Below are 21,511 nucleotides of genomic sequence, written 5' to 3' on the forward strand. Positions count from 1 at the left end.
TAGCAGATGATAGAATAGCAGGTGGACATACAAAAGAGATCAACCCAGTGCAGAAAAGTAGCAGTAGTCTCAAGAGCTAGCAATCTAGTTATGCAGATGTGATAAACAGTCTTTACTATGCAGAGCTAGATAGTGTAAGCTTAGTATAAGTTTATAGAGAATTCCCCTGCGGGGTACTTAGCACTATTAGCGATACAGCCGAAGGGTGGTTCAGGAGAGGCGGATGATCCAGTAGCGGGATACAGGGATCAGCGCAGCGAGGTTCCGTCAGCGAAGTAAGCTTGCAAGCATGGAAGCTTCAAGCAAGGTTAGCATCCAGGTAAGGGTGTTTGAACGAACACATGTGAGTGAGAACCGGCGATTTAAATAGCCATCTAGTCCGGCGCTGGGTGATGACAGCTCCAGTCTTAAAGGTGTATGCGCACCTTTCCAAAAGTAAATGGTGGGGTGCATACACTTGTGGAAAGTGTAATTTAGGGTACCAAAGGTACCGGAACATTACAATACCCCCCCCCTTAAGGCCTGCTCCTGAAGGCCTCTGGAGCTGGTTTGTCTGGGTATCTCGCATGAAAATTGCGGATTAATCTAGGGGCATGTATGTCAGAGGTGTTTAGCCAGGTGTCGTCTTGGGGCCCATAGTTCTTCCATCTAACCAAGTACTGAAGTCTTCTTCTGTAGATACGAGAATCCAGAATCTCTTTTATCTCGTATTCTTCTCCACCTTCAACTTGTACAGGAGGGGGAGGTGGAATATTAGGCCTTATTCCTTGGTCCGGAACATGGGGTTTTAGTAGCGACACATGGAAAATGGGATGGATTTTTAGGTCCATTGGCAATGTAAGCTGCACTGCAGCTTTTCCAATAAGTTTCTTGATTGGGAAAGGTCCCAAGAACAGAGGTCCAAGCTTTTTGCTAGGGATCTTCAGTCTCAAGTTTTTTGTTGAGAGCCAAACGAGGTCCCCGATAGTATACTGTGGAGAAGGTCTTCTACGAAGATCATAGTACTTCTTTTGTTGACTGTGAGCGTGTGCAATGGTAGTATTTAGTAAACCCAGAGAATCCTTTATTTGGGTAAGATAGTCTGAGGCTACTGGGTTATTTGAAGGAAGGATGCGTGGAGGGAGAATAGAGGGATGGAACCCATAGTTCAAGTAGAACGGACTCTGCTTGGTTGTGCTGTGAGTTGCGTTGTTGTAGGCAAATTCTGCCAGGGGGAGAAGATCCAACCAATCATCCTGTTGGTAAGAAGTGTAACAACGTAAATACTGCTCGATGCATTGGTTGACTCTTTCAGTCTGTCCGTTGGTCTGCGGATGGTAAGGAGAAGTGAGCTTCCACTCAATCCGTAGTATGTGACATAGTTCTTGCCAGAATTTAGAAATAAATTGGGATCCACGGTCAGACAGAAGAGTTTTTGGGATACCATGTAATCTGAAGACATGTTTCATCAGGAGTTCTGCCGTTTGTTTGGACGAAGGTAGTCTGCGAATAGCAATGAAATGTGCCATCTTTGTCAGATGGTCCACTGACACCAAGATGGTATTAAATCCTTTGGAAGGAGGCAATTCTACGATGAAGTCCAATGACAAAACCTCCCATGGAGTTTGGGGTATTGGTAGACTGCATAGTAGACCGGATGGTCTCGTAGTGTCAATTTTGGACCTGGCACAGACATTGCATGAAGAGACGAATTTTTGTATAGATGTTTTCATGTCAGGCCACCAGAATTGTCGAGAAATCAAATTGAAAGTCTTTGTCATACCCATATGTCCTGCCATAGGCACATCATGCGATAATTCCAAGATCTTGGTGCGTAGGGTAGGTGGTATGTAAAGTTTGTCGTTGTAGTAGAGGAAGCCTTCTGCATCAGTATTTAGTTGTGGTGGGGGTGAATCCAAACTTATACCATGCAGAACCTCTTCCTTTAAGGAACGGACAACTCCAATAATGCGTTTGTGAGGTATTATAGGAACGGAAGGGATTTCAAAGTAGTTTTCTTCAGTTAGTCGTGATAGTGCATCCGCCTTTTTGTTCTTATCTGCAGGTGTGTAGGTCACTAGGAAGTTAAACCTTAGAAAGAATAGTGACCATCGTACCTGTCGATGCGAGAGAGTTTTGCTAGTCTGAAGATATTGGAGGTTTTTATGGTCCGTGTATATAATTATTGGTAGTTGGGTGCCTTCGAGTAAATGTCGCCAATTCTCCAGAGCCAATTTTATAGCAAGCAGTTCCTTTTCACCCACGGGGTAATTTATCTCGGGACTGCTCAGGGATTTAGAAAAAAAAGCGACTGGATGAAGTGGTGAAGTGGGGGTAGGTCGTTGGGAGAGTATTGCTCCTACTGCCATGTTTGACGCATCTACCTCCAGAATGTATTGGAGGAATGGGTCTGGATGGCGTAATATGGGAGCGGAAGTAAACCTTGTCTTTAACAAGTGGAAAGCCTTATTTGCTTCTTCTGACCATTTAAATGGTATTTTTATGCTAGTGAGCTGTGTGAGGGGTCTCACAATAGCAGAAAAGTTTTTTATGAACTTCCTGTAGAAATTTGAAAATCCCAGGAATCGCTGTAGCGCCTTGCGTGTAGTTGGTGTAGGCCAATCCTGAATGCAGGATATTTTACTCATGTCCATCTCGATTCCTGTTTTGGATATGATGTAGCCTAGAAAGAGTACCTCATCTTTATGGAACAAGCATTTCTTCAGCTTCACATAAAGATTATGTGCAAGCAATCTAGATAATACAAGTCTTACATGTCTTATGTGTTCAGACAGGGTCCGTGAATATATAAGTATATCGTCCAGATATACCACAACACAGACATCTAGTAAGTCTTTAAAAATATTGTTTATAAATCGTTGGAAAACTGCAGGGGCATTGCATAGGCCGAATGGCATCACAAGATATTCGAACAATCCGTATCTAGTTCTGAATGCAGTCTTCCACTCGTGTCCATCACGGATTCGAATGAGATTGTATGCTCCTTTCAGGTCTAATTTTGAAAAATAGGTAGCTCCACGCACCTGCTCAATGAGCTCAGGGATAAGCGGTAGAGGATAGCGATCTTTTATTGTGATAGCATTCAATTTCCTGTAGTCGATGATAGGTCTGAGACTTGAATCTTTATTGCGAACAAAAAAGAGTCCTGCTGCTGTGGAAGAAGTGGAAGGTCTAATAAAACCTTTTTCCAAGTTCTCATCCAAATAGGTTTTGAGATGGGCAAGTTCATCCTGTGAAAGAGGATAAACATGACCGAACGGCAATTTGCTATTTGGGAGTAGATCAATGCTACAATCATAGTCTCGATGAGGAGGTAATGCTTGAGCATTTTTCTCAAGAAAAACCTCAGAAAGATCCTGATAACATAGTGGTGCAATCTCATCTGTCACCACAGACAGAATCTTCCCGGAAAACGGGAGGTTACACGTTTCCTCGCAATAACAAGAAGGGAAGGTCAAGGACCGTTTCTTCCAATCTATGGTTGGTTGGTGTGTGTGCAACCAGGGAAGTCCCAACACAATGGGAAAGTGGGGTGATGGTATTAAATCGAAGGTAGAAGTCTCCCTATGAGACTCGTTAATAGTGACTAGAAGTGCTTGTGTCTGATCGGTGATCGGACCAGAGGATAACGGAACACCGGTAATAAGACTTACTGAGACAGGTTTGAGTTTAGAAATAATAGGAATTTTATTTAAAGCAGCAAAACATATATCCATATAATTTCCACAAGATCCTGTGTCAATCATGGCCTTAATAGTAATCCTGTTCTGGTCCCACTGTAATGTCAAAAAAACAGAAATGTAGGGGTTAGTGAATGAAGTTGTCAATCCTCCTAGGGAGACATGTGAACACTCACCCTTCTTTTTGTTGACTAGGGGACAGACGTTTATCTTGTGACCTGGGGATGCACAGTACAAGCAGAGATTTTCATTTCGTCTTTTGGCTTTTTCCATAGTTGATAGCGGTGGGCGTATGGTTCCTATCTCCATAGGAACGGGGTCAACGGCCAGACTCCGAGAGGAAACGGATAATGGCATTCCCATCTTTTCAGCCTTTCTTTCTCGTAGTCTTCTATCTATGGTAATACTGAGTTGTATTAGTGCATCCAGGGTTTTTGGCAGATCCGCTCGGGCGAGCTCGTCCTTAACGGTTTCTGATAGGCCAAGCCTAAATTGGGTTTTCAGAGATGCATCATTCCATTCTGAATCAAGGGTCCATCTCTTGAACTCTGCGACAAAGTCTTCTACAGGCCTCCTTCCTTGTTTCAAGGATCTTAACTGAAGATCAGCAGTACTCTGCCTATTGGGGTCATCATATAGGCTAGTGAGCTCTGCCAGGAACAAGGCATAGGAGTTGAGAAGCGGGTCGTTTTTCTCAAAAAGAGAATCTGCCCAGGCTCGAGGATCGTTTGATAGGTAAGAAATAATAGTACAAACCTTAATGTGATCAGTAAGGTAGGTACGAGGTTTTAGCAAAAAAAGTAACTCACATGCGTTTTTAAATTCGCAAAATTTTTTGCGATCGCCTGAAAATACCAAAGGGGGATTTATCTTGGGTTCAGGGGACTGAGCAGAGGTAAGTTGTGTCAGTCTAATTACCTGCTGCGACAGAGCCTGATTGTCTTCTTTTAATTCAGCAAGTGCGTGTATTAACGCAGATACTTGCTGTTTTAATTGTGTCACCTGAGTGGTTATTTCTGCTGAATCCATTTTTTGGTTCGTTCAATCTGTAACGCTCCTGCGTTTCTTATATGGTGTGGATTTTCAGCTGCAGAAATAGTTCCACGTCAGTAGTCATGTAAGAGATATGCTGAGATACCATTCCCAACCTCAATGACTCATCATGTGTGGAAGGTCTTATTTCAGCCAGTAAATACACACAATTAGCAAACTGGTTCCTAGAGTGACTTTATGTATGTGGTAACACAATGATGAAGGTTGAGGGATAGGTTGAGTGGAGGTGGTAGGTGATAGACACTTGAAGGTGAGACAGTAGCAGATGGATGCAGGAAGGTTTAGCAATGTTGTATGATAGCAGATGATAGAATAGCAGGTGGACATACAAAAGAGATCAACCCAGTGCAGAAAAGTAGCAGTAGTCTCAAGAGCTAGCAATCTAGTTATGCAGATGTGATAAACAGTCTTTACTATGCAGAGCTAGATAGTGTAAGCTTAGTATAAGTTTATATTCCCCTGTCCCCTGAATTCCCCTGCGGGGTACTTAGCACTATTAGCGATACAGCCGAAGGGTGGTTCAGGAGAGGCGGATGATCCAGTAGCGGGATACAGGGATCAGCGCAGCGAGGTTCCGTCAGCGAAGTAAGCTTGCAAGCATGGAAGCTTCAAGCAAGGTTAGCATCCAGGTAAGGGTGTTTGAACGAACACATGTGAGTGAGAACCGGCGCTTTAAATAGCCATCTAGTCCGGCGCTGGGTGATGACAGCTCCAGTCTTAAAGGTGTATGCGCACCTTTCCAAAAGTAAATGGTGGGGCGCATACACTTGTGGAAAGTGTAATTTAGGGTACCAAAGGTACCGGAACATTACAGTCACATCAATTTTAAATCAACATTGGCACATACTTACAAGATCTCCTGTGTTGGCGGAGATCGTGGGGACTCGTCCTCTTATGACAGCTCGCCACTCCAGAAATCTAGGGGACAGCCTTACTCCCTCAGAGTAATGAAGTACAAGTGAAAATACTTGGCTAATGCATCTCCCACCCCTACGGGGTATAAACCTCTGCGGAGGTTGCACGATTTGTAAGTATGTAGAAAAAACGGACACGTTCACTAGCTCGGACGGGAACAACAGGTTTAAGATTCAACATTTTATCAACTGCTCTACCACTCGGGTTATCTATATGCTTACCTGTCCTTGTGGTCAATCCTATGTGCAGAGATGTATAGTAACGAAGTAGAACTACTTAAGTACTGTACTTAAGTACCGAAATGCGGTATCTGTACTTTCCTAGAGTAGAATTTTTTTCTCCTACTTCTACTTTTACTTCACTACATTTTTTCGATGATTTCGATACTTCTACTCAAGTATTTTTTTTTTTGTACTGCATAGTTACTCGTTACTTTTAAAAAAATTACCACTGCCAGAACAGTAGATGGCAGGTTGCATAAAGTTCAAAAAAATGTGTATAATGTCATTTGTAAATCAGCGCATACGAAAATAAAGGCTGTGTATAATAAAAGCTGCTATACCAAATCTTTCCAATAAAAAGAAAATATGAAACAAACAAATAAATGGTGCTACAGCGCTTAAAGTGCATCAAGAAACTACTAACAAACACAGGTTAATCATTTGAATAAATCATTTGAAATAATAAAAACAATATGATGTTCAAACTTTTGACTTATTTCTTTAATAACTACATAACACAGTACTTGTACTTCTACTTTCAGTACTTGAGTAGAAATTTTTTTTCAAAACTACTGGTACTTTTTACTTTTAGTACTTAAGTAGCAAATTTTTTGAAAAAATTACTTGCAATACTTAAGTAAAAAAAATGTTGAATACTTTAGTACTTCTACTTAAGTAACTTTTTCTGCGAGCACTTCCACTTCTACTCAAGTAATTTTTTGATCGAGCACTTGTACTTTTACTCAAGTAGAAATTTCGAGTACTTTATACAAGTCTGCCTATGTGGGCAAAACGAAAAGGCAGTTGAAAGTCCGGATTGGTGAACATGTCCAGAGTATTAGGAAAAAGGATGATGAACGTCCACTTGCAGTGCACTTCCTACAACATCATGGGGGTGATCCCAGAGGATTAAAGGTCAAGGGCATCTATAGTTTTATTTACCTGCTAGATGGGGGGACTTTGATAGGATCCTCATTTAAAAGGAAAATATGTGGATACATCGACTAGGTACTTTGTATCCCCATGAGTTAAATACTGAGTGCAATCTATCAGCCTTTTTGGAACAATAACCTCTGACATCCTTCCTATAATTACAATTCTCACCACATAGACTCCATTGGATAATATCCTTGATGTCTATGAGGTCCGGATCACTTGTAAAATCTGTGGTCCCTTTCCTTGACCACCGATCAAAAGTTTTGAGTGGGTAGATTTTACCAGTATAGCACAATATCTATATCTTCCTCTGTCTTCTCTAGGTTTGAATATCTGCATTAAAATTTACATATTTTTATTGTTATTTTGAAGTATGTACACATTAAGCACTCTGCTATTTTGTACTTAGTGTCATTATATTCACAATGTTGATTGACTCCTGTGGTGGGGGTGTATGGGTTAGTTATGGGGCTTTTTCACTGCATGGAACCGAACGGTACGGCTCTCTAAACAGTACCACCTTGATTGTGGTTCCAAGAGGTACCATACCGGTACCATATCCCACAATCCTTTGTATGCAGTCACTACTAGCCACTGATTGGTCAGAGAATCGTTGTTATCCCACCCACTTACTTTAGTACTACTTTAATGGAAAAGCAAACCATACCAAACCGTACCAAACCGTTCCAACACCGTACAATGCAGTACAATGCAGTGGAAAACCAAACCGGGCCAAGCAGGGCCGAGTAGAGCCGAGCCAGTACTTGCAGTGGAAAAGTGCCATTAGTGGTGAGAAGGAACGAATCAATGCCTCAATTTCTTAATATTTGTATTTTTCGAATAGAAATAATTTTGTATTGTCAAAACCTTTTTTTTTTCTCTGTGATGAAATTCTTGGAGACTCTTTCCTCTTTAAATATATGCTGTGATTGATCTAGACTCTAGGGTCTTACACTCTCTTTTAACATCATTATTATTGACGGTTATCTTTTGGCAGGGATTAATTGGAATAATATATTCCTCCCTAAGTTTATATCGAGGTGTAGCTTGAGCCTTTTTGCTTTTTTTGTTTATATATCTATTCCTTCCACTGGTAAAGACGAATGGGCACCATTCCTTCCAATTACACAAACAATGAGGCATATGTCCTCCTACTGATACCAAAGCTGGGGCACTATTCCTCCCACTGATACCAACAATGGGGCATAATTCCTCCCACTGATATAAATTATGGTGTACTATTCCTCCAACTCATACCATCGACGGGGAACTATTTCTCCCACTGACACCAATGATGGGGCATAATTCCTCCCACTGAAACCAAAGCTGGGGAACTATTACTCCCACTGATACCATCGACGGGGAACTATTTCTCCCACTGACACCAACAATGGGGCATAATTTCTTCAACATATAAATTATGGTGCACTATTACTCCCACTGACACCATCGACAGGGCACTATTCCTCCTACTGACACCAGCAATGGGGCATAATTCCTCCCACTGATATAAACAATGGGGCACTATTCCCGATACTGATGCCAACAAAGGGGCACTACTCCTACCACTAATACCAATGATGAGACTCTACTCCTCCACCTACTGACCACAGGCTCTATGTAATTTTTTTTACATCCACTGACCACCAAGCCTGAGACATCATCTACCCTCGCTAATGTTGGGGCATTTTCTACTCCCGTTGACCACAGTCTAGCTCCCCTAATGTCTGGAGGACAGTAATCTCGCCCTTTGTTTAGAAAGTTTGGAGACACCTTTGATAGCATCTCAAAAATGGAAGGATAATCAAAAGCATTGCTCTAGATAAAAAATAAGGATGAGCTTGGGTTCAGTCTGAAACCATGTTCGACCAAATCCAGAAGGAAGCGATCAGTGTTGGCCCACTCATCTGCAGCCGGGGCATTCACCTGCATGCCAAAAAGAGGGCATGGATGGTTGTGACATCATTGACCTAATATGGCCACGTGGCTATACTGTACTGGTTCAATGAAATGAGCATTATTTTTAGGGGGAAAAAAGGCAGTTTTTTTTTTATATATACAAAAGTTTAGCAAACTTAATGTCATCCATTCATGCATCCATCTTATATAATGGGCATGTTACTTATTAACACGTTGTTAAGTAGTTATTAGAGAACGCAATGCTTACAGATACATGTTATCTTCCTGGTTTTAACCACTAAACTAGCATGTTGTTAAAAACAGCACTAAACCCAAGAACAAAAATGTAACTATTCTGTTTTAAATGCAGATATATGCAGTGACATACAGTACTTTAGACCCAGTCTGTGCAGACAGTATGGCCACTTACTGACTTGGCAAAATCCAGGCAGCTTAACTCTTTAATATGACCAGAAGTTGATTTCAACGTTGTTTACCTTAGTGTAGCACAGAGGATGTTTTCCAACTCTTCAGTGTAAGAAGACAATGACTTTTCCAATGCCTGGTCTCTATGATATAAATTAAAACTATACAGAACAGCAGAAAGAAACAGCTTCAATGGAGGGCAAGTGAGATATTAGGGGTCTAAAAGATCTCTGATGTCTCATTAAAGGCGAAGTACGGCCAAAGCTTTTTTGGCTATATTTCTCCTGTGTGTCACAGGAGTGCAGAACTAACTGCACTCCTAAGACCCACAGAGGAAGTATAGCTAAAAGCCCGCTGTCGGCTGAGCCAGTCCAGGCTCAGGTAAGATCCTGACTTTACAGTCAGTCAGTGAGCCGCTGAGAGCCTGAGCCAGATACTCCCATCCCATCCCCTCCACAGGCCAGTGCTACAGTGCTCCATTGAGCGTTGGAGGGGCAGAGCAAAGAGCCGATGACTGACAGTCACCAGCTCACTGCAGGCTGAGAACCAAGAGCTGAGCGATCAGCAGTGTTTGATCGCTCGGTTCTTGGTCTTAAAGGCGGGGGGGACACAGCTGCAGCTGGAATTATTGTGGCAGCCATATAGGTGAGTAGGATGTTATGGTTTTAGTTTCCTGAACTTTTTTTTAAAGAGAACCAGTCCTAAAAATATTATATCACATAGGGAACATTTGTCCCCTATGTGATATGTAAGGTTTTAGTGAAAATAAAAAGAAAATGTAAAAAAATAAAGTTACAGACAAGCACTTAAAATCCCCCCCCACTAAAATATTTTGAGCCAACTAACGCACATATGAGCTTAAACACAATCATCAGGGGTACATATGTGTGAAAACGCTGCTTGCGATAAACATGTTGCATATCGATTCGCACACAGTGAAAGCAATCATTTTAGGGCCGTTACTTGTGGAAATATTGTGTACAAAATTGCAATCTTCAGGCCTAAAATGTTTTTTTTTTTTTTAACGTGTGCAATGACCGCAAAAAAAAGGGTTAATGCAGTTATCAGATAGTGTGTATGGGGTCAGCGAGGATCTGCAAACAGATATGGAGATCTGATAGGTGCAGAGATAGGAGATGAATAGGTCCTTTCATTACAGTTCCAGGAACTGACTCACACTCATGTGTTGTAAAAGTAACACTTAGGGCAGCAGGCATTGCATCATGCGCACATTTGCTGGTTATTTAGGGATTTATCACTGAGCTATTCTTCTGTAGTACCCAGACCATTTACAGGGGATCCTGACTACTGTGCACTTTGTCGCTCTCCAGCCAGGTACACAATGGACAATTACCGCAGAGGTAAATACCCGTGCCTTGTAATTATCCAATTTACAGCCAGAGGGAGGGATATTGCGGGATTAGAACACTGACCTCTGAAGTGGATGTTTGCAGGAACTGTATAATGAACACTCCTGTGAGCTTCATGGGTGATCTTAAAGCCGAGTTCCGGCCTCAAAATCCACTTTGGGCCATTCGCTTGCTCAGTGTCACCTAAAAAAGAAATGGATAGTCCTGATTTTTTTTTTTTTTTGCAATTACCATACCATACTTTTCTTCTACTTCCTCCCTCCGCGCCGTCACTTCCTTCTTGTGTTGACTCCTGGGAGCTGAGCGTCACCACTCCCAGGAATCAATGCGCCTGCACCGGCCCCGCTCGTCACTTCCGGTGGAGGCGTGTCATTCCCTGCTAAACAGCTTCTGGGCATGCCCAGAAGCTGTGCAGGGATGCTGCGCCTGCACCAGAAGTGACGAGCGGGGCCGGGGCAAGGCATTCTGGGACCGAAGAGGACACGGAAGAGGACGCCGAAGAGGACACCCTGGCTTCAGCTGCCCACACCTGAGATGGCAGCGCTGGAAAATACATTTTCAAGGTAAGTATTTCTTCTAAAAGGTAAGTGCGACCTGGGACAGTTTAGAGGCTATCCATTATGAAATGTACTAGCCCTGACTGTCCCGGGGGTATTTTTATTGAAAAAACTATTCCGAGGCCGGAATTCCGCTTTAAGTATGATAATCAGGGCCAATTTAAAGGGGAATTAAAACCTAACACTAACTATTCTTAAAAATTTACCCTCCCCGTTTCTATGCTGCCTACCCAGTGTAAAAAAAAAAATCTGTATACCTACAGATTTTTAGTCCTCTCCAGTCTGGTTGCATGATCCTGCAGCTCCAGCTCTCCTGTGTCAGTGAGCAGCTGCTGCAGGGGAGAGGAGGGAGACGTTGTAGAGTGCTCCATGACACAGGGGAGCCGGATCTGCAGGATCATGTGACCTGACTGGAGCAGAGCAGACTAAAAAAAAGGTAAGTATGCAGATTTTTGTTTACACAGGGTAGGCAGGATAGGGAAGAGGAGGGGGGAGGGAACATTTTTAACAATAGTTAGGCTTCATGTACACGGGACGTCTGAAACCTCTCCTAAACGCTGGAACTTGACAGCTAGTAACCGATGGTTAAAAAAGTCAATTTTGCCGCGTTTATACGCCGCGTTTGTACACCGCGTTTATGCGCGTTTAGCGGCATTTGCGTTTAGAAGCGTTTTTACATTGTAAAATGGTAAGAAATGTATACCCATTGAAAACACCTATAAAAGAAACGCTTATAAATGCGAGTTACCACGCTTAGACGCGTTTGCACGCTGTTACAAGCATTTGGTTTTTAAAATGCAAATAAACTTCCGTCTGAATGGCTTTTTTTGCTTTCAAGAAAATTCCACTTAACTCAACTGCCTCTAAATGACTGTAAACTTATCGATGTACATGGACAGATAAGATAACAGAGGAGAGATCAGGGGCTGCTGAAAAAAACGCCCAACTACTAAACATCCGTTTATCAGCAGCCTTACTCTCGATCCACACTAGCGCGACTTGTCAGGCGACTTGTCAGCCTGACAAGTCGCGCTCCCTCGCGGTCCATTGACCACTACAGGACCCGTTTTAATAGGAGCGACACAAGTAGCTCCGACTTAGAAAAAGGGTCCTGTACTACTTCGGGGCGACTTGCATAGACTTCCATTATGTGAAGTTCATGCAAGTCGCTCTGAAGTCGTGGTGCATGGGAATGCACAAGTGGCCCCCGAAGTAGTAAGGAGTCGTGCCGCCCCAGTGTGAACTGAGCCTTATGCCTCGTACACACGATCAGATAATCGGACGACTTATCGCTCGCATTTTGTTGCACGATATGACAGTCTGTCCAACAGAAGCCGGCCGTTTAGCCAGCTTCTGTTGGACGATCATGCTGGAAAACCAACAACCGACTAACTCCTTATTAGCGCTCTCAGCCAATGGCAGAGAGCGCTGATCGCAGTGTTCTGGCGGGGGTCCCCCTGTCAGAACACAACAGCTCAGCGGGGGAGATCACTGTACTAACTTTGCATAGTTAATAAAGCGGCTCGAACCAGAGCTGACAGTTTTATTTTTTTCAGCCAGCTGGGTTGAACGAAATAAAACTTGAAATGTGTACCAGGCATTAGGCTTGAACTTCACTTGACTAGGGTATTAACCGGTTGCCGACTGCGCACAGTATATTTACTGCGGCAGTCAGCCCTGGCCAGGCAGAGTGACGTAGATCTACGTCACTCGCCTGTCACTGGAATTGGAGCCAATAGCGGGCGAGCGGGCGAGCGCGCGCCCGCTGAGTCGCGCGCCCGCCTCGGCTCGTTCAGGGAGGAGTGCGGGCATGTGACCGGCGGACCCGATGTCCGCCGGTCACTCGCCGATCGTCGGTACAGCGGGAGAAAGGCAGAGCGGCTTATGTAAACAAGCCGTCTGTCATTCTCCCTTGTGTAAAAATGGAGATCAGACGGTTCTACTATGTAGGACCATTGATCTTTGTTTTTACACCAATAGCCATGTCCCACTACAGTTAGAAACACGCCCCTAGGACACACTTAACCCCTCCCTGTCCAATACAGTTAACCCCTTCCCTGCCAGTGTCATTTTTGCAGTAACAGTGCATATATATAGCACTGATTACTGCAGTAATGTCACTGGTACCCCCAAAAGTGTAAAAAATGTCAGTCAAGGGTCCGATCTGTCCGCCGCAATGTCGCAAGTACCGCAAAAAAAAAAATCGCAGATCACCACCATTACTCGTTAAAAAATAAAAAAAACACCAAAAATGACAAAAATCTTTCCCTTTGTTAGTAAACGCGATAACTTTTGCGCAAACCAATCAAAATACGCTTTTTGCGATTTTTTTTACCAAACATAGGTAGCATAAAACAATTTGGCCGAAAATGTTAAAAAAATTTTGATTTTTACATTTTTTGGGGGGGAATTTCATATAAAAAAATGTGAAAAATATTGTTATTTTTGCAAAAATTAAGCACTTTTTTTGTTTATAGCGCATGATCAAAAAATCGCACAGGTGATCAAATACCACCAAAAGAAAGCTCTGTTTGTGGGAAAAAAAGGATGTGAAATTCGTTTAGGTACAGCGTCGCACGACCGCGCAATTGTCCGTTAAATTCACGCAGTAAAAAATCGCAAAAAACCCCTGGTCAGGAAGGGGGTAAAATCTTCCGGGGCTTAAGTGGTTAAAGAGGATTTGTCTCCATTCTGCTCTGACCATCACTCTCCTCCTCCTCCAACCACGTGACCACAGGTTGGAGTTAAATGGCCAAAGCAGTCTTTTATTAACAAACTGTATACATAACAGGTAAATAACACCTTAAACCCAGTTTTTTACTGGAGCCTCAAGGTCCCGGTAGGCATCAAAGAAGGAGGTACCTACGTCCGACTTAATTAGGCCTCCAGCCGCCACAACACCTACTCGGAGACAACCAGTCACAGAAACCAACATAACAACTACTGGGAGCTGTACCTCAGACGGGTCCCTACCAAGTATAAGTTTGCACCATACTAACCTACCAGGACCTTGTACCCCGCTTGCTGCCATGACAAAGAACCACCTCAAAAGAAGAAAGCCTCTTTAAAAACAAAAACCAAAACAAGGGCGGTGGACCGCAGAACCAAAATTCAGAAAAACAAGAAAAAGGGGAGGGAGGGAAATATTCACCAATGCAGCTTTCCTCCGACTGAAGACCTTCTAAGGCCCCTAGCTTGACCTCTCCCTGTAGCTCCACCCATTCCTGGCAAGACACCAATTAGGAAGTCCCTCCACTTATATGTTCTATCGTACTGGCCTGAAAACCCCTCCTTTCCCAAACCCCTTTAACCCCTGTCGTGCAGGCCCTCCGTCCATGTCTCTTCTCTCCTTTACTTCGGGCCAGGGCCGGCGCTACCAGTAAGGCAAATTAGGCAGATGCCTAGGGCGCACTGCCGCCTAGGGGTGCCCTGCCGCCGGTTTCCAGGCTACCCAAGTTTCCCGCGAGGTGCGGGAGCCTGCCGCATAATGCCTGCTGGCGACTCACTGACACCCGCAAACGCAGCCCGATATCCCGGCTGTACTCATCAGCCATCAGTGAAAATCTCTTGTCAGTGAGAAGAACTGAGCGGCGCAGCTGCTTCCTGTAAAGTTCGGCTCCTCCTGTCACAGGTGGAGTGATATTGTGACACCTGTGACAGGAGGAGCAATGACGAGATTGGCTGAACAGCACGTCACTGTACTCTGACACCTGCAGCTGTTGTGTCAGCCCCCTGCCTGGAATCCTTCCATGTGCTGATGAGAGGTGGGGATGGGACTAGCATGTGATGGTGGGCAGACGTGAAGAACACACAGGCAACCTAAGATGGGTCACCCTGTTCCTCTACCTAGTTAGCCAAGCCACCTGTTCATGCCATGCCTCCTTCTTCATCATGCCTTGTCTCCTTCATGCCATGCCTCTTTCTTCATCATGCCTTGTCTCCTTCTTCATGCCATGCGGCATGACATGAAGAAAGAGACAAGGCATGAGTAGTTCACTCTCTTGTAATTTATTGAATTGTAACTGTACTGTCTTCCTTAATATTGTAAAGCGCATTTGGCACTTTATAAATGTCCAATAATAACAATTATAATAACGTTCTACTCATTCCTGCTGCTGAAATTGATAGGAGTAGAGATTGGTCAAGATACAGATACAATACAAACAGATAACAGGAATTAAAGCATATCTGCAGTCAAAACATAAAATCATATACTGTGTCCGCTTGATGACTAGCAATCTTTGTGAACCTTATGCAGATGTGTTTTGACCGGATAGGTGGTTTGTGGTCCTAGAGCACACGAGTCAAACACAAGGCCCCAGGGCCGAATCTGGCCCTCCAGGCCATTTCATGTGACCCTCGCAGCTCTCCTGCAGCTACGGCAACCCCTTCATTGTTTCCCCTTCCTTGTCTCAGCAGTCAGAAGCAGAGAGGAGGACAGAAGTCTTCCACCAAGAGAGGCTCGTATCTACCCCCCCACCCTGAGGCCCTCGCAGAGTAGTTCATGCACCAACCTTCATGCGACTTGAGGGCCATAGACTTCAAAGTTAACTCTCAAAAGTCGCATGAAAGTCGTACATGCGACAGTTGTCTATTATCAGTGGTCAAAGCCAAAGTCACATCCAAGTCGTACCCACCCAAAGTTGCGTCAAAGTTGCACTCCAAAGTCGCGCAAGTGTGAATGGAGTCGTAAGCAGCATAGGGTGCAGGTCCTGCCCTTTTTGTGCCCCCTACTACTGAAACACCTAAGGTGACCACCTCTTCTGCCTACCACTTCACCCAGGCTTGCTCACATTATAGATGTATATTACTATGAGGCTGCAGGTACCGTGGTGCCTAGGCACGCTCATACACCAGGAAGTGCACTGCTATCTTTCAGGAGAAATGTAAGACAAACGGTACATTTTCCAGGGCCCTGCCTAGGCCTAATTATTATTTTTAAATGTTCCCTACAAATAGTAATCCATCAATTTTGAGTTCTGGTCAACTTTAACCACTTAAGCCCCGAAAGATTTTACCCCCTTCCTGACCAGGGCCTATTTTGCGATTCTTTATTTTGCGTGATTTTAACGGACAATTGCGCGGTCGTGCGATGCTGTACCCAAACGAAATTGACGTCCTTTTTTTCCCACAAACAGAGCTTTCTTTTGGCGGTATTTGATCACCTGTGCGATTTTTTGATCATGGGCTTTAAACAAAAAAAGAGCGTAAATTTTGCAAAAATAACAATATTTTTCACATATTTTTATATGAAATTACCCCCAAAAAAATGTAAAAATCAAATTTTTTTAACATTTTCGGCCAATTTGTTTTATGCTACATATGTTTGGTAAAAAAAAAATCGCAAAAAGGGTATTTTGATTGGTTTGCGCAAAAGTTATCGCGTTTACTTAATAAACAAGCAAAAAATTGGGGGAGCAAACCCTGAACATGTATATCTAAAGCCGGTGCAGCTATGGACCAAGCAACATGTATATTAAAAAAGAATAGCGCAACCATGCAAAAGAAATGCAAAAGAAATGCAAAAGAAATGACTATCAAAAATGGAGACAATCCATAAATAAAAATGGGGATTTAGTTCCACCATATGGCCATATCGTGCTCAAGCCCACCACTTCCCTAACAAAGGGAAAGATTTTTGTAATTTTTGTTATTTTTTTTTTTTAACGCGTAATGGCAGCGATCTGCGATTTATTTTGCGGTACTGCGACATTGCGGCGGACAGATCGGACCCTTGACTGACATTTTTGACACTTTTGGGGTTACCAGTGACATTTCTACAGTAATCAGTGCTATACATATGCACTGTTACTGTAAAATTACACTGGCAGTGAAGGGGTTTACTTTTTGGAGAGGGAGGGGTTATGTGTGTCCCTAGGGGCGTGATTCTAACTATGATTGGCTGTGGCTTGAGGTGTAGGAACAATGATCAAAGGTCCTACATAGTAGAACCGTATGATCACTGTTTCTACACAGGGGAGAATGACAGGCGGCTTGTTTACACTAGCCGCCTGCCTTTCTCCCTCTGCACCGACGATCGCCGAGTGACTGGCGGACATCGGGTCCGCCGGTCACACGCGCGGGGGGGTTCGTGACCGCGCGGGAGTGCGCCTCCGGGGGCGCACGCTCGCTCCCTAGACCCTCACAGGCTAGCGACGTAGTACTACGTCGCTCTGCCTGTGAGGGGCTGACCGCCGACGTAAATAGTTGTGCGGCAGTCGGCAAGTGGTTAAGTGAACATATTGCTTTAGCCATGAACAGGTTCACTTTGACTCAGCAATAGAAACTGTAGAGTGATAGATCACCTTTTCAGAACTGCTCTGATATGTTCCAGCCCCCCTGGAGGAGGAAGAACAGCGCAGTTTTCAAACCCCAGGACCTCTCTACTGGCTGGATCATCCACAGGGGTAAGTGCAGTGAGGAGCAGAGGGTGGGGGAGGGGGGAGTGTAAAGGTTTGCAGAGTGTTAGTTACCTTTTCATTTTTTTTAAAAAAGTGAACTTTCACATAAACCCAAAATTTAATATATTGCAGCTTACCAATTGTTTTGTCCCTGTGTGTAGCTCGACATGCAGCTAAACACTTCTATTCTGTAATAAGCCAGACTAAGTGCAATCTGGAAGCTTTATTAACAATACAAGGTGGATAAAAGTATTCTGAAAAAACAAATACAGATACATATAATCAGTATATGAAGTATACAGAAATAAGCTAAGCTTTAGATGGCGATAAGTAATTCTCACCAGTGATGCTGCCTTTAGGAGATGCAAGCAGATGCAAGTTTTAGTCCAGTATGTGCTCTGAAAGCTGGTTCCTTCTTTCAGTTTCTAAAATGGAGTCTGAGCTCCCAGGATGCACCTGTATCTCTTCCTTAGACTGAAGACTTGTGGGAACTTTTGTTAAAGGTGAACAGTTTCTAACTTCCAGCAAAAACAGTAAATTTACCATTGGCTCCATCTTGTGATCAAATCTGATATTGCAGGCAAAACAACCTAATTCATATCCTACTGGAGGCAGAACACCAATCCTTAGATGTGGTGGCTGCATTTGTTTTCTTTTTTTTTTTTGGCTTTTTTCACTCTTTTTTTTACCTAGTGATCTGGCCAGTAACACACCTCCTGTATTAGAGTGTCCCCACTCTGGATGAACAAGCACAGGGGGGAAAATTTGGACAGCAGCATTGTCAATCTGTGGGGGGGGGGGGGGGGGTACGTTAGATGTACTAGGAGATTTCAACACACGTAAGCCAAACTCCAGCTAATACTTTATAATCAGTTACAGCAAACAGATTTATTTTCGTATAAAAGTTATTCATTAATAAATTATCCCCAATCACTTTAAGCACCGCTGTCAGTGTTAAATGGTTTGTCCCAACCCTCTAACTGCTACATCTGCAGGATAGCTTGTTCTGTTGAAAAACAACAGACTTACTGGAAGGATGACCAGGTGAAAATAAAATGAAGAAAGCATAAGAAAAGAAAACTAATGCAGCCATTGCATCTAAGAATTGGTAGTCTGCAATATAATAAATGTTTGCTTTTGGGTTTACCTGCTTTCGGACCACCCCACGTAGATATACTGCAGCAGGGCGGCCCTTCAGCGTGAAATCACGTACCTGTATGTCATTTTTTGTTCTGGGTCTGGGGCGCGAATGCGTGCCACCACTGACCCAATCCCATTGAAATTGGACACAGCAGAAGCCAATCACGTGGTCCAGCAGACCTAAAGTTCTGCCTATGTAAACAAGGCAGATCGCTGTTCTGTCAGTGGGTAAGATAGAGATCCTGTGTTTCTGCTAATCAGGAACACAGATTTCTGTCTTCCCCCAGTCAAAGCACCTCCCCCACATAAAAATGTCCACTCATTATAGCGTGTTCCGGAGTGTATACGCTGCCGCCTGTTCCGTGAAAACACCAAGTGGTCAAAATCTCCAATTATTCCTGCTGTAGAGTCACCAGAAGTGACGGGATTGGAGATTTTGGTGAGTTGGAGTTTTTGACAGAACACTAGCGGCTCTGGGAGAGAGATTGGATAGCAATAAGGAAGGTTTGGGACTTTAACCACTTGCGCGGTCGTGCAACGCCGTACCCAAACTAAATTTACGTCCTTTTTTCCCACAAACAGAGCTTTCAGAGTTGGTTTGTTTCAGCAAACAGAGAGAGGTGGTATTTGATCACCTGTGCGATTTTTACTTTTTGCGCTATAAACAAAAAAAGAGCGTTTATTTTGAAAAAAATAACAATATTTTTAACATTTTTTTTATATGAAATTCCCCCCAAAAAAGATGTAAAAATCTAATTTTTTTTAAAATTTTTGGCCAATTTGTTTTCTGCTACCTATGTTTGGCAAAAGCGTATTTTGATTGGTTTGCGCAAAAGTTATTGCGTTTACTAACTAAGGGGAAGATTTCTTTAATTTTTGGTGTTTTTTTTTTTAAACGAGTAATGGCGGCGAAACAAAAATAATCGGGTATGTGGTAATCCGTTATATCATCAACTCCTTGAGACCTACCCTTTGTCCCTTTTTTTGCAGTGAAGCTTATTCCTTCCCTTTGAGAGGACTGCAGGACTTCCTTGTGCCTCATACATACACCTGCATGGACACACCGTGAGGTTCATTAAGCACTAGTGAGCCATTGATTCTCATTAATTTACATAGGAGTACGTTCATTTACTGTGCTATCGGATGCATCCATAGAGGTCATTACATACCACCTGGCAAGTGTACCGACCACATGTTCGATACATGTCTGGTGGTATGTTAGGTCATACACGAGTTATTGGAACCATTATCTGATTGTTATTTTCTCATTTAGGTGTATCCACTACTCCAGATAATCCATTGGTTTTCTTTCTCATTAACGATTTGACACGCTCCAGTCCCATTCTTTACATGTGTTTCATGCCACTTTTTATTGTATGTTTTTTAACAAGTGTCTAAGCAGTGTGTTCCTCCATTGCCTTGTATTGAGTCCTATTTTCGTATTCTTACAGGCATAAGTGCCTTAATAAAATTTAACTTTTTACATTATATTTTTTGCTCGAGTATCCTTAGTTGGTTTTCCGTGGGAGTGCTCCATTTTGGGCCACTCCCACAATTTTTGTTTTTTCGTATGAGTAATGGCGGCGATCTGCGATTTTTTTTGCGGGACTGCGACATTGCGGCGGACAGATCGGACCCTTGACTGACATTTTTGACACTTTTGGGGGTGCCAGTGACATTACTGCAGTAATCAGTGCTATACATATGCACTGTTACTGTAAAAATGACACTGGCAGGGAAGGGGTTAATTTTGTTGGAGAGGGAGGGGTTAATGTATGCCTGGTGCTTACTAACGTGTGGGGGGGGGGAGGTGACTGAGTGAGTCAGGGACAGATCGGATGTTCAGCTATGCTGAACACTCCGATCTGTCACTCCCTGTCACTTAGCAGATCCGCCCGCTTTGTTTACACAGGCGGGCGGATCTCCAAACTAGATTCCCCGACGATCGGGGAAGAGCGGCGGCGATCGCCGCCACTCCTCCCCTGGACGATAACGAGCCACTGTGCAGCAGTAGAGGCACAGTGAGCGGACGTAAAGTGGTTAAATGAGGTGAAAAATCATCTCCATCCTGGTTCAGTGTACATAAGGGGGGAAGGTTGAGACTTTGAATGAGACGTGTGACAAGGGCCATGATAGTTAAAATAATAATAACAAATTTATTGTATAAATGCACATATACATAGTAACCGTAAGTAAAATGAAAAAGCAATAAATCTGAGATGGAGTACATACATCAAAATTGCACAATACATCAGTCATAATTGTACAAAATAAATGTGTAAAGGTAACCTGTAGTATTGGTAATGATTTGCATCAAGATAGGCTCAACGCATTTCTGTGGACTGATATTCCACTTCATCAGGAGCATGTGATGCGAATCCCTAATGTCCTCTTAAAGAGTACCTATCACCTGCCCAATGCTATCATATAGGCGTTTATTAACCCCATGTGATAGCAATCAAGTAAAAATAAATATAGAAATAAAAGAAAAAATAAAAAAAAATCAAATTATAATAAAATAAATAAAATATTGCCGAAAAAACCCAGAGCCCCACACACCTGCGCAAACGCAAGCCCAGGGTGTACACACGCATGTAAACCACAGTTGCACCATACGTGTGACATATTGCTTCAAACGTCAGAATTAGAACAATAATTCTAGTACAAGAGCTCCTAGTTAATTCTAAAATGATGAGCTGTGAAGGTTTTTAAAACGTCACCTATTGGGGTTTTTGGGCACCATTGTTTTTGGCGATATCGAGGGCGCACGCAAATTTTAAAACATGGAATGTTGGGTATCTATTTACTCGGTGCAACCTCATCTTTTATATTTGAACCAAGAATGGGGATTATAGGGTGTGGTTTTGCACTGAAATTCATTTGATAATATATTTTCCTTAAAATTCGCCTTTA

General features: G+C 43.1%; 1 protein-coding gene across 1 annotated transcript in view; it reads left to right on the top strand.

The window, feature by feature from the left end:
- The first annotated feature begins 10,419 nt into the window (after positions 1–10,419).
- Positions 10,420–21,511, top strand: part of LOC309558024 (uncharacterized protein) — a 122,316-nt gene continuing 111,224 nt past the window's right edge. The window contains exon 1 of the transcript XR_014225400.1: positions 10,420–10,491. The gene's annotated coding sequence lies outside the window, so the exon portion shown is untranslated. The remainder of the gene's footprint in view (positions 10,492–21,511) is intronic.

This window comes from Pelophylax lessonae, assembly GCF_965119305.1.
Source record: "Pelophylax lessonae genome assembly, chromosome: 6".
NCBI classification, from domain to species: Eukaryota; Metazoa; Chordata; class Amphibia; order Anura; family Ranidae; genus Pelophylax; species Pelophylax lessonae.